This window comes from Myxocyprinus asiaticus, chromosome 47 (genome assembly GCF_019703515.2).
Source record: "Myxocyprinus asiaticus isolate MX2 ecotype Aquarium Trade chromosome 47, UBuf_Myxa_2, whole genome shotgun sequence".
NCBI classification, from domain to species: Eukaryota; Metazoa; Chordata; class Actinopteri; order Cypriniformes; family Catostomidae; genus Myxocyprinus; species Myxocyprinus asiaticus.
In genome coordinates, this window is record NC_059390.1 from 10,647,764 (window position 1) to 10,661,226 (window position 13,463).

The window sequence follows — 13,463 nt, forward strand, 5'->3', positions numbered from 1 at the left end:
GTGTTATATACACCATTCCAGCAAGTAAAGTCTTACCCAGACATACATTTTTGTGAGTTCAAATGAGACCATAAATTGTTATTTATTTATGTTTTTGTGTGTGTGGGGGGGGGGGTTTGATCCCTTGATAAATTCACAGTATGCCCACCTCTTCAGTCACTACTACACAACTGGTTCTTCTGAGTACAATGTTGTATTGTAAAATTATATACCCTTTAAGCCAAGTGTGCGAAATATATTTTTGTAAGATTGTCACCTGTAGAGAGCGCAAGGGTAATAGAGAAACAGTATTTCTAGGATCTGATTATGAAATGTATTTTGTGTGATGCTGAAAAAATATTTAACCCATTGATGAACAACAGTTTGAACAGGTGTACACTGAACTTTGTTGCCTGGTTTTAAAATAGATAGGGAAAACACGGCAAGACACAAGACATTTTTCCATTTATAGATTGCGCTAAATCTCAACACATTGAATGGCTATGTGCTTGTCCCCTACCATGTACCTTGAAAATAATTCGGAAACTAACCTCTTCAGATTAACATTTTTATTGGTTGCTTCTCAACATGACACATAACAAAGCAAAACATTCATATTCAGCGTCAACCATTAAAGCCCATTGTGTATATATATATAAAATAAATAAATAAAATATATTTACTTATCAGTGTAATGACTCCCCTGCTCTTACTTGAGCCAGCACTAAAGAAAACATGTCCACCCAATATCTTCCCAAATTTTCAGCTTTCTGCATGGGAAAGATGCGTTTCTTGAAGAAACACTTTATCATATTTATTACATTTAAGAAAAGAAATAACCTTCCTTCTTTATAGGAAACTAATCTCTAAGCACACATTAAACTGGTGGATACTGGACTACATTATGCATCAATGGTAGGGAAAGCTATTAACAGTGGGGGTGTAACTATGGAAGCTGAGGAGTGCCAGTTAAAAAGAATGAAGAAAACAATTATCAATCTATTAATTTGAAAATAAAAACATGAATAAATAAACCAGTTTATAAATGTATAAATAAACAGACACATTTAAAGTTGTTTATTTAATTCATGTTTAAAAGTGTAATTATATTTAACAATTAAAAAATAGCACTTTAATAAGTCATTTTTAAATTCACCTTTTAAATTGTGTTTTAAAAAAGCAACTCTCGCTATAGAGACTGCCCCAGACTGCGACACACACAGCGGGATTTACAGCTTTAACAGTATAAGGATGGGCAAGGAGGAGGTGGGAACCGGCTGAACAGTCAACATACAGGTTTATTGACAAAAATGAACTTAAAACAACATAAAACTTGCACTCACCCCATTGAAAATGAACGGTGTGCGTGTTTTGAATTACCTCGCTGATTGGTTATTACTAGCCAATCAGAGGCACTACTGAGCGAACACAGAGAGTTGCTGCTTTGCCATATGGAAAATCTGGTCCAAAGTAAACTGGGCGAAAAGCACACTTTTCTCCAGCCAGAAAATCTCCTATTTAGGAGTTCGTCTTGACTCCGTGAGCATGCATGTGCACCTCATGAACAAGCTCGTACAGAAAATTCTTCGGTGTCTGTCTCAGTTCATATTGGAAAAACATTACCACTGAATTCATTTCAGAGAATGCTGGGTTTTATGGCGGCAGCATCGCTGTCATACCGTTAGGTCTGTTACATATGAGACCTCTCATGTACTGGCTTAAGCGATATTCCACATTGCGTCTGGAGCCTCGGGTGCATGTGCAGACTCAGCGCTGTCTGGCTGCTCTAGCACCATGGACAGCGCTGGCCTTCTACCAACAGGGTGTTATGCTGGGTCAAATTTTCAGAAGGAAAGTGGTGACCACCGATGCATCCAACACAGGTTGGGGCGCAGTGTGTGATGGACGCCTGACTTTCGACACCTGGACAGGTGCAAAACGGGCATGGCATGTCAGCCGCCTAGAGCTACTGGCTGTCTTTCTAGCTTTGAAAGCTTTTCATTTCAACATTGTGAATAACCACATTCTGATTCGTTTGGACAACACAACAGTAATGGCGTACATAAGTCACCAGGATGCACTGGCCTACGTATGGCTGGCGAAACGCAAGTATGCATGGACGTAGAGCTCACTCCGTCAATGCTCAAATGTGGCGACTATATCTGTGTATCATGCACCTGAAGCCGGCACCTCTATAGGCAAACATAATTTAATCACAAAATTCCTTAAGGGTGAGGGGCAACTAAATCCAGCTTGCCCGACTACAGTCCCAACTTGGGACCTAACTTTGGTCCTAAAAGCACTTGTGGGCCCTCCTTTCGAGCTTCTGGACTATGTTGAATTGCGTGTGCTTTCTCTTAAGACCACATTACTGCTGGCTTTGGCCTCAGTGAAACGGGTTGGTGATTTGCAAGCACTGTCAGTTGACAATACATGTCTGGAATTTGGTCCGGGTCTTTCAAAATCTACTGTCAAACCCAGGAAAGGCTATGACCCTAAGGTTCTAACCACACTCTTCAGAGTGCAGGTGGTTCACCTTCAAGCTTTTTTCCCTCCTCCATTTTATTCGGATGAGGAACAGTCCTTGCATTTGTTATGCCCTCTGCGAGTGCTATACACATATGCTGAGCACACACGCCAATTCAGACTGTCTGACCAGCTCTTTGTGTGCTATGGAGGATGCACGAAAGGAATGTCCATCTCCAAGCAAAGACTTTTTCACTGGATTGTTGCTGCGATCACCCTGGCTTACGAGTTGCAGGGTGCGAATTGCCCAATTGGTGTTAAAGTACACTCAACTAGAGCCGTGGCCTCTTCATGGGCATTGAAGTAACATCTCTCTCATAGCAAGACCTCTCTGTCTAGAGTGCTTGCTATTTCACGGGCCAAACATATACTTATATCTTTTTTTTTAAAGTATGGGCTCCCTGTCATTTTACACAACAGCCTGCATTCAGACTGTTGTATTTCCCAAAAGTTACAGGCACTTTCATTACAAATAAACTTCCTTCCCGACTGAGTTTGTGAAGGGGTTAATTCATACTATATGACCATAGTTCATATATATTTTCTGAGTTTTCTCCTCCTGGCTCACCATGAGGGTCATTCACTTGCAGCATTCTCATGTCGTTTGGGACTGCGGTATCATGTTTCCTCTCTGGGAAGGTTATGTCGTGTAGTGCAGCGTGATGGGAATTTGTTTTACATAACGTCAGCTTTGTGATGCAATGTCAAGTGTACTGAATCGGAATGGAACGTCTTGGTTAGTTATGTAGCCTCGATTCCCTAAGATGAATGGAACGAGACACTGCGTAAGCTGGCCGCACTACGGACTCAGGGTTTTTTGAGGTGCGAGCGATGCGCTCTTTGTCCCTTAGTCAGAAAATTCTGAGGAATGGTGTTTGGAATGGCGCCTAAAAGGGCAGGGCTTAAACACCATAGCCAATCCTGGTGTTATTGTTGAAAGGTTTCAACTAGTTTGTGCAGAAGGACACTCCCCATAGCGTCAGCTTAGTGTCAGCTTCATCTCATGGAACCGAGGTTACATACGTAACTGAGACTTTTTCCTTCTCTGAAAATATTTGCTTATTAGAAGAATACAATGCTAATTCTGTATTTTCAGCAAGCCGAATTATTAATATTTCAATTTGGTGTCAGTGTCACCATTGCCCTGTTCTGAGCTGATTTTTAGCCCCAGTACATCTCTAAAGGATCATTTAGCACTTTTAAGAACAGTACATTTAGCTAAATTTTAAAGGAAAGGAACTGTTTTACTTATATCTTTAAAGCAAAATAATAATAAAAAAACTTTCAATATTAACTTTTCTTGATTCAGACTTCGTTAAAAGAATCGTGAAACAAACTGAAACGTGAGTTCAGTATCGTGAACTGAACCGAATCATGAGATGAGTGAATTACACCCTTAATTAACAGTCTATAAGGAATCCAGCTAATCATGTGATAGTTTTTTTTTTTTAATGTGAGAATCTCTGTCTCGTTGCTACAGTGCATCAGTGCAGTTATGTTTTTCTGATCTATTTAACTTCAAGTGTGCATAAATAATACATATACGTGATAGTCCAGGTGAGTTTTAAAGGTGCTGCATAAATGCCAGAGTAGGCTGACAGCTCAAGACAAGGCTCCGCTTAGTAAACTGAATAATAACAATAAAATGACGCAACATCAATTGTTTCCGCCTAAAATGTGGCTTACATCGTCAAGCCTGCTTGTGGTAAACGCGACAGATGGAGAAAGTGAAATTTGGCCAAATATCAATAAAACCCAAATTATTGAACAATCAGAAATGAAAGACTGAAGGACATGCTGTTTATCTGCACTCAATGAAGAAGTGGAGTTGCTCTTCACATATGGTGAGTTGATCTGTTAGCTGGAATGGGGCCCTCCATTCTTTTATCAATTGATCAGTCTGTACATGAAGATGCACTGCGTGATTGATTTGATATATTCTTTTATATCAACAAGTGTTTGCTTGGAGTTCGGAAAGATTTAAACGCATTGTTATTTTTCAAGGCTAAGAGATATCATGAAGAGTCATCTGTGTATAGGAGCGTAATCATCAGTTAAGGAAAGTCCATTCGTAGTTTTTGATGCTATTTAGTGTTTTGGGAGAAAACAAAATAAAGTGTGCTTTTTACCCTGGGGGAACTTTATAATTAATAGAGATGCTCCAACACAGGGCAACACCATTTATCTGCATCCTGGGCACAGAATACTGTGCTTCATTGTAACTGTAGAACTTGGAGCAAGGGCTTTGCCAGGAAATTACTTTTGGAGGGGCTTCAACAAAAATGAAAGGGCATAGTTTTCACCCAAATATATATATTCCTTAACAACAGAGAAATAGCACATTCAAACAGTTCTTTCACACTTTAAGAAATTAAAATGTATGCATTTTTAAACTATTTATAAATATATATTTGAAGTCAAAGAATAATCTCTAATATTCTGGGAGGACCGTGGTCTAATTTGCGTAGGCCCAGGCCCACCCTTGGCTACGCCACTGGCTTGGAGTCACTTCAAAATTTTATCTGAGGTGAATAGAGGTGCACAACAGGTAGGCCTACTTTACAGCATCCAAAAGGTTTTTCTTCTGCAACAGTTTATTGAAGAAAGACACATGACTGCTCGTCTTTGAGAAAAGTGTTTTGCTGCTTTCTACAGATGAGTATCACATTACAGCATTAAACACACCTTTGGCTGCTCGTCTTCAGAAAGCAAGTCTAATACTGTCATCTTCTGGATGAATAAGGCATTGTAGTATAAAACAGACATCTACAGCTACAGTATTGATACAGTATCGAAGGAATATCCTTTGATAGGAAACAATGTTTATTTACAAATCTTGTCTGAATAGCCCTCTATTAATTAAACAGCATCATTCTAGTTCATTCTGTGGTGTAATAACATTCTTTTTATTGTACCATTGGAAAGAACAACAGAAAAGACTGGTAATTTTCTCTTAATACTATGCACGTGATCTCAGAAACAAAAATTGGTTTTAAAAATCATATTTATTCATATTAGTGATGAGCAAATATTTGTGTGTGTGTGTGTGTGTGAATAAGACTATTTGTTGAAGTGTTTGAAGTGAGCAGTCAGTCATCATCAGTGCTTGAATCTCATGTGTGCAGGTGGCACCCTTTGATGCTGCATATAAACTGTTTATAAAAGTGTTTTTGTTAGATCAATCTACTTAAAGTTGTGTGACTGTATTTCTCTTCACGCTGACATATGACAGACATGTGTCTATCCTTAGTAAATTGTCTCTTCATGACGGAGGAGGAGTTTTGCTCATCAGCGCTGACACTTTCTTGATATATATGGACAAAGTAAAAATGGTGCTTTCTGATTTGTCACTGATTATGTTTGATGATTTCCCCTGTTCTCTCTAATAAGGCAACAGTGAGTGTCATTGGCAGCTGTGAGATTCTCTCTCTCCCTCTTCTTTCTTAGGGGTTGAGAGGAGTCAGTTTCTTCAGTGTCTTTACGGGAGCAGAGGAGAACTTGTACTGAAGGGAGTCAAGCAAGCAGCAGAGGAAGATGGAGAGCTGTCTTAAATTTATTTTTCTATTCTCATTGGTACCACTCATTACAGCCGGTAAGTACACACGCAGGATTAAGAGATAACATTTAAAAATATATAATGATAATAATAATATAATAATAATAATAATAATTATTATTATTATTATTATTTGTGGTCTCTTTCCCATGGACAGATATTGTGAGGTTGGTTGGTGGTAACAATCACTGTAATGGCAGAGTGGAGGTTCTTCATAATGGTTCATGGGGAACAGTATGTGATGATAACTGGGATATGACAAATGCTAAAGTTGTATGTAGAGAGCTGGACTGTGGAGAACCAGCATGTGCAGTTCATCTTGCTCATTTTGGACAAGGGTCCGGTTAAATGATGTGATGTAAAAATTAAATGATGTGAATTGTAATGGATCAGAGTCCACACTGAGGGACTGTGGATCAGCTGGATGGGGTAAACATGACTGTAATCATGAACAAGATGCTGGAGTCATCTGTTTGGGTGAGCTGCTCCATATATCACTCATTCTCAAAATCATATTGATGTTCCCATTACATACAGTGCATTCTTAATGTATTCAGACCCCTTCATTTTTTCCACATTTGTTATGTTGCAGCCTTTTGCTAAAATGCTTTCAATTATTTAATTTTTTACATCAATCTACACTCCATACCCCATAATGACAGAGCAAAAAACAGATTATTGATAATTTTGCACATTTATTAAAAAGAAAAAACTGAAATATCACATTAAGTATTCCGACCCTTTGCTATAACATTGAAATTTAGCACAGGTGAATCCCATTTCTCTGGATCATCTTTGAGATGTTTCTACATTTTGATTGGATTCCACCTGTGGCAAATTAAATTGACTGGACATGATTTGGAAAGGCACACACCTGTCTATATAAGGTATCACAATATCAGAGCAAAAACCAAGCCATGGGGTCAAAGTGAAGCATGGTGGTAGTAGCATCATGCTGTGGGGGTGTTTTTCAGCGGCAGGGACTGGGGGACTGGTCAGGGTTAAAGGAAAGCTGAATGCAGTAAAATATAGAGATATCCTTAATGAAAACCTGGTCCAGAGCACTCAGGACCTCAGACTGGGCCGAAGGTTCACCTTCCAACAGGACAATGACCCTAAGCACACAGCCAAGACAATGCAAGAGTGGCTACGGGACAACTCTGTGAATGTCCTTGAGTGGCCCAGCCAGAGCCCGGACTTGAACCCAATCAAACATCTCTGTATCTGTCTTTAAATCACAGGCAGTTGAGTTTATTCTACTCTTTTTGAGAAGCTATTGTTGAATTGGTAGAATTTTTTTTTTTTTAAAGACATAATCAGGAATAAATTGTATTACAAACTTTTTTTTAATTAATTTTTTTAAGCAGACTTTTTATTATGTACTTTGTCTATATATTTGTATCACCCTAGAATGCTAATGTTCTTTTGCTGTCCTTATAATTTAAAGACTCAGAACAAGGACTTCGACTTGTGAATGGGTCTCACCTGTGCTCTGGTAGAGTGGAGATGCTTCATACAGAGGGTTGGGGCACAGTGTGTGATGCTGCCTTTGACCAGAAGGATGCAGAAGTTGTGTGTAGACAGCTGGGCTGTGGGGCTCCTGCAAAGGTGATGAGAGCAGCTGCTTTTGGCCAAGGGAATGGACCTATTTGTTCAGAGGAGATTGAGTGTAGTGGCAATGAATCTCAGATTCACCTCTGTCCACAACAATCTTCACACAAACAATGTTACCATGAAAATGATGTGGGAGTGATTTGCTTTGGTTGAGTATCAGTATTGGTCTTCTCTTTAGACAAATTTCATACATAATATTCATACATAATATTCTGTTTTCTTAAACAATTTCCAGTTTTATATATTTATAGTTAGAAATAAGCTTAGTTTTATGTCCAGGTTACACAGCACTCAGACTGGTAAATGGTTCAGACTCTTGTTCTGGTCGAGTGGAGCTTCAGCATCTCAGCAAGTGGCACACAGCGAGTCATGCAGGCTGGAATATGAAAACTGCCGGTGTCCTCTGTAGGCATCTGAATTGTGGGATCGCTGTGTCTGTTGTGGGATCGGACTGGTTTGAAGAGGGAAGCGGTGAAATCTGGGCTGATGTGTTTGATTGTCAGGGGAATGAAACACAACTCGCACAATGTCCCATTTCTTCATGGAGTCGAGCTGAACATTCTTATAGACTAAATGTTGGAGTCATCTGCTCTAGTAAGCACACATCACACAAAGTCATGATGAGGGGTAGTTCACTCCAAAAAAAACAAATTCTGTCATTTATTCACCCTTATGTTGTTACAAATCCATATAACTTTCATTGCCTTATATATATATATATATATATATATATATATATATATATATATATATATATATATAAAATTTTATTTATTTTCTATTTTATTTATTTATTTATTTATTCCATGCTATGAAATGTCTTTTACAATTGACATTTTTGGGTGAATTATCCCTTTCAAAAACTCATATGAACATTAAAGATGAAAAACTCAGATATGTTGATACTGTGGTCTCAAAGTACAGTATTTTGTACAGTACAATATCTAAAGTACATTTTTATGTCAGTATAGTATTATTAATATTTAAAGGTCACTTTCCCTCAGATTCGTCTCTGGCTCTTCATGATGGGCGAGTGCGGTTGTCTGGAGAGAGAGAGTGTGAGGGGGATGTGGAAGTTTACATCCATCAGGTCTGGAGGAAAGTTCTGCTGGACTCCTGGAGTCTCAATGAATCCTCTGTGGTCTGCAGACAGCTGGGCTGTGGCTCTGTGCTGAACTTCTACGGCTCCTCTTCATCCAGTCCTGAATACAGTCATGAGTGTGTGATGGGCTTCCAGTGCTCTGGGAGTGAAGATCATCTGGGGAACTGCAGCTCTCCACAAACTCTCAACTGCAGCTCCACACAACAGCTGTCAATCACCTGCCTTGGTCAGAAGAACAACAGCTGGGCAATTTTATTATCATGGTTAGTCATTAATATGCGTGTGCAATTACTGTTTTCTCTCACTGTATATCTGATCTCAGGTCATGAGTCCATCAGGCTGGTGGGTTCTGGAGGAGACTGTGCAGGGAGGCTGGAGGTTTTTCACAATGGCTCATGGGGGACAGTGTGTGATGACTCCTGGGATATTAAAGATGCCCATGTGGTGTGCAGACAGCTGCAGTGTGGAGTGGCCCTCATTAACCATTAGGTACCAGCCTGGTTTGGTCCTGGTTCTGGACCCATATGGCTAGATGAGGTGAACTGTGAGGGGAATGAGACGTCCCTGTGGAACTGCTCTTCTCAGGTCTGGGGAAAACATGACTGTCAACACAAGGAGGATGTAGGAGTCATGTGCTCAGGTTAACATTTATACAGGCATTTGAACAATAACTCAAAATATTTTGAACATTTCAATGGTGTATGTTTGTGTCTGATGGTTAGCAATATCCAGTGTGCTTGTATTATACATTAATAGACTGAGATTTGTGAGAGTTGAGGTTGACTCAAATCCTTTTCTAATTTAGAGTTTAAAGAGATCAGGTTAACTGAGGGCTGTGAAGGGAATGTGGAGGTTTTCTACAATGGATCATGGGGTAATGTATGTTGGAACCAGATGGACAGAGACACAGCGAGTCTGATCTGTCAAGAGCTGAACTGTGGAAGATCTGGTGTTGAGTCTGATTCTTCATCAAGAGTAAAATCAGCTCGTAACTGGCTAGATGAAGTGAAATGTCGACCACATGACTCAAATCTGTGGCAGTGTCCATCATCACCTTGGGGACAGAATAACTGTGGTGAAGATGAAGTGGCCAAAATCACCTGCTCAGGTAAGGTGATATTTAAATATTCTAAGATTGTTTCAGTTGTCATGTTTCTTTAATCATAAGTTTTTATGTGCAGTGCATTAATTAAACAATAATAAACTAAGTAAACAATGATATGTTCAGTAAAGGTTTGGGAAAAGGCAATAGTAGATTTTTGAAGCTAAAATAAATAAAGCACTGAGAGATTTCATGAATGTAATATCCCAGTGTTCTGTTCAGTTCTGTTAATTTTATCATGTTATAATCTCAGAGAAGAGTTCTGAGTCTCCTCGCAGTCATCTTACATGTTCTACCTCACAATCGCCTCAACAGAGACAGTGTTCAAGTAAGTTTTTTTTTTTTTTTTGATGACAAACAGGTTTAAATTATTATTTCTGTATGTCTGTATTTTTTCTATATAAATATCTGTTATCTATTTGTATTTCAAAATGCATTAAAAAATAATTACAATTTTAAAGAATTCATTTTCATAGTGCCGATAATGTTGTTAATTACTGATGTGTTTCCTCATCTGTGATGTGTTATTTAGAGCATGTTCCTCTGAGACTGAGTGGAGGGAAGGGCTGGTGCTCTGGGAGGCTGGAGGTGTATCATAATGCTGTGTGGGGTTCAGTCTGTGATGATCAGTGGGACATCAGGGATGCTCAGGTGGTCTGCAGGCAGCTGGGTTGTGGAGCAGCACGGAGTGCTGATGGGAATGCAGCCTTTGGTGCTGGTGAAGGTGTTGTGTGGCTGAACAGAGTCGAGTGCAGAGCGAATGAGATTCACCTGTGGGACTGTCCTCTCTCCCTGAATAACCACACTGACTGCTCACACAAAGAGGACGCTGGACTCACCTGTGCAGGTGAGATTATTACGCTGTGTTGAAACCAGAGCTGCCTCCCTTTAGAACGGTTAACACTCAAGACCACAATAATTTCAGCATTTAAATGTGTTTGTTTTTACATTGACAGATTGGTCCACAACACTTGAAACAACAACATCAGCTTTACCTCCAGTTTCACCGACAGATGTGACACCATCTCTGTTCTCACTGATCACTCCTCCACAAACTCCTCCAGCAGCTTCTCTCTCCATCCCTCCAGTGGTTGTGATTGTACTGGGATCTGTGCTCTTACTGCTCTTACTGCCACTCATTATACTGATTCAGCAGAACAGAGTGATGACGAGAGGTACGACAGATACACACATAACATACAAGTTCAATTCTGACACCATCAACTAAGACACCAACTGCATGTTTTTTATTATTGTGTAATATTGTAACTTCAGTGTTGTCTTATTCAGTGTGTCATCAGTCATGTATTGTGAAATAACTGCAGGTTTGCCTGTTTTCACTCACAGCTCTCTCTAAGAGGAGACACAGGACTCTGACTGAAGCAGTTTATGAGGAGATTGATCACAGACACACAAACAGACACAATCACGTCACTCAGAGGGGTGAGGCATCTTGAGAGAACATAATTTAAAGCTTTATTTTATGTGTTTGGAAATATGTTTAAGAAATAATGAAACTTGCTGTCAGAAATTGAAAGTTATATCCACAGGCAAGCACTTCAGTAAAGAACTTAAAGTATGTTATAGATATTTTTAACACCAGTAAAACAGGGAAAAACTTGATCCTCCAGTTTAGTAATTCTCAGTTATAGGTCTGTCACTAAATCATTTAAATAATGGAGCACATCAATGTTCAAAATCTAATCCACTTTTTGATTTGTTGTTATCAATGAAATCACATTCTGCGTAAATCAAATCGATATAAAAGCCAATGTCTCTCATTAATGTTATGTTGGAGAAAGTGTAGATGAGAGCATCTATTATTAGTGCTGTTGAACCTCCTGTTTAAAACCACAGAGCTGCAGGTGTGTGTGCGTGTGCGCGCGCGCGCCAGTGAGAAATGGGTTTATGTGAGGATACGTGTTTGTGTGTGTGTGTGTGTGTGGGTGTGTTTGCAGAGTGCAGTCAATGTACCATATACATATATGTTTACAAGGTTGTGTTTCTTTTTATCATTCTTTTGTTTGGAAGGTTAATGTTTTGGTATTTTTGGTTCATTTTAAAGTGTAGTGTTTGACTGTCGGCTGATTTGATATTTTCTGATTCTCACTAACACAGTGATATCTATGATCCAGTGAAAACAGTGAACTCTAAGAAAATGGTGATTCAAGTCTGTTTTTAATAAACATGTTTCAGACTGATCTGCTATCATTTAATAGGAAGTCTCATCTCTGAAGAACAGCATTCTGGGTATGAAGATGCTGAAATTTTCTCAGGTTAGAGAGTTTATGAGTGGCAATTCATGTTACATTTTAATAAAAAAAAAATACTTAAATTGTTTGATTTACAAATTCAGCAAAAAAAATAAAATAAATAAATAAATAAAAAAAATATGTAATTCACAAATGATACCCCTGAATGAAATATTTGACTGATGACTCTATGCTATTAAAATACTGCAGTTTAAAATACTAATATGTTAGAGTCTCCTGCTTTGTTCTCTTCAGAAAAAGAGTTCAAGACTGAATATTATGATGATGTCACCAACGGCAGTGGCGTAATAGGTCAGTGATCACATGATTTCATCACCAGATGTTTAATAAACCTAATGGTCACATGACCTGCAACTGTAAGAACATATTTTGTCTGTTTCCAAAAATATACTGTTTTGATGCAGAAAAGATGGTGAAAAAAATCAGACCGGGATATTATGATAATGTCATCACTGTTGGACTGAAGCCAGACTGTGAGACAGGTGTAGTTCTGTTATTCTATAATAGGATGAAATACAAAACAAACAAAAAAAAATCTTAACATTATCTGTATATTACAGTAAAGGCTACAATATACTTTAAAGTTTGTTTTTAGCATAATGGAATCCGTTTCATGTTGAAGTTGCAGAAGACTTACTTGAGAGGTACGATGATGTTGTTACCAGCGGAAAGAATTCAGAAATAAAAAAAGGTGTTTTTACTATTAAATAGAATTTAAATATATTTATATATATATATATATATATATATATATATATATATATATATATATATATATTCCTATATTTATATATATATATATATATATATATATATATATATATATATATATATATATATATATATATATTTCTTGCCCATTGCAGGTAATATGTTAGATTATTGGTTTAATGTTATATTAATTGGCTTATGTATTCATGTGTACGTTTTCATTTTTTTTATGTGTATGTGTAGTGAAGACACCAGTTAATTATGATGATGTCATTATTAATGGGCACAGCTCTCAAGTTGTACACAGTGAGTCGCAACTTTTAAAATTTCATTATCACAAAGTTTTTATTATCACTCTTCAAAAATGTGTCCTTTAAAGGGTTAGTTGACCTCAAAATTCAAATTCTCTCATCATTTACTCACACTCATGCCATCCCAGTTGTGTATAATTTTCTCTCTTCAGCAGAATACATTTGAAGAAAAATAGAAAAATGTCTTAGCTCAGTAGGTCCTTAAAATGCAAGTGGATGGTGATCAGACTTTTGAAGCTCCAAAAATCACAGACAGTTAGCATAAACGTCATCCATACGACTCCAGCGG

The 13,463-nt window shown here is 38.1% G+C and overlaps 1 pseudogene; it reads left to right on the plus strand.

Annotated features, from left to right (window-relative positions):
• The first annotated feature begins 7,567 nt into the window (after positions 1-7,567).
• LOC127436593 (scavenger receptor cysteine-rich type 1 protein M130-like) overlaps positions 7,568-13,463 on the plus strand; it is a 110,629-nt pseudogene continuing 104,733 nt past the window's right edge.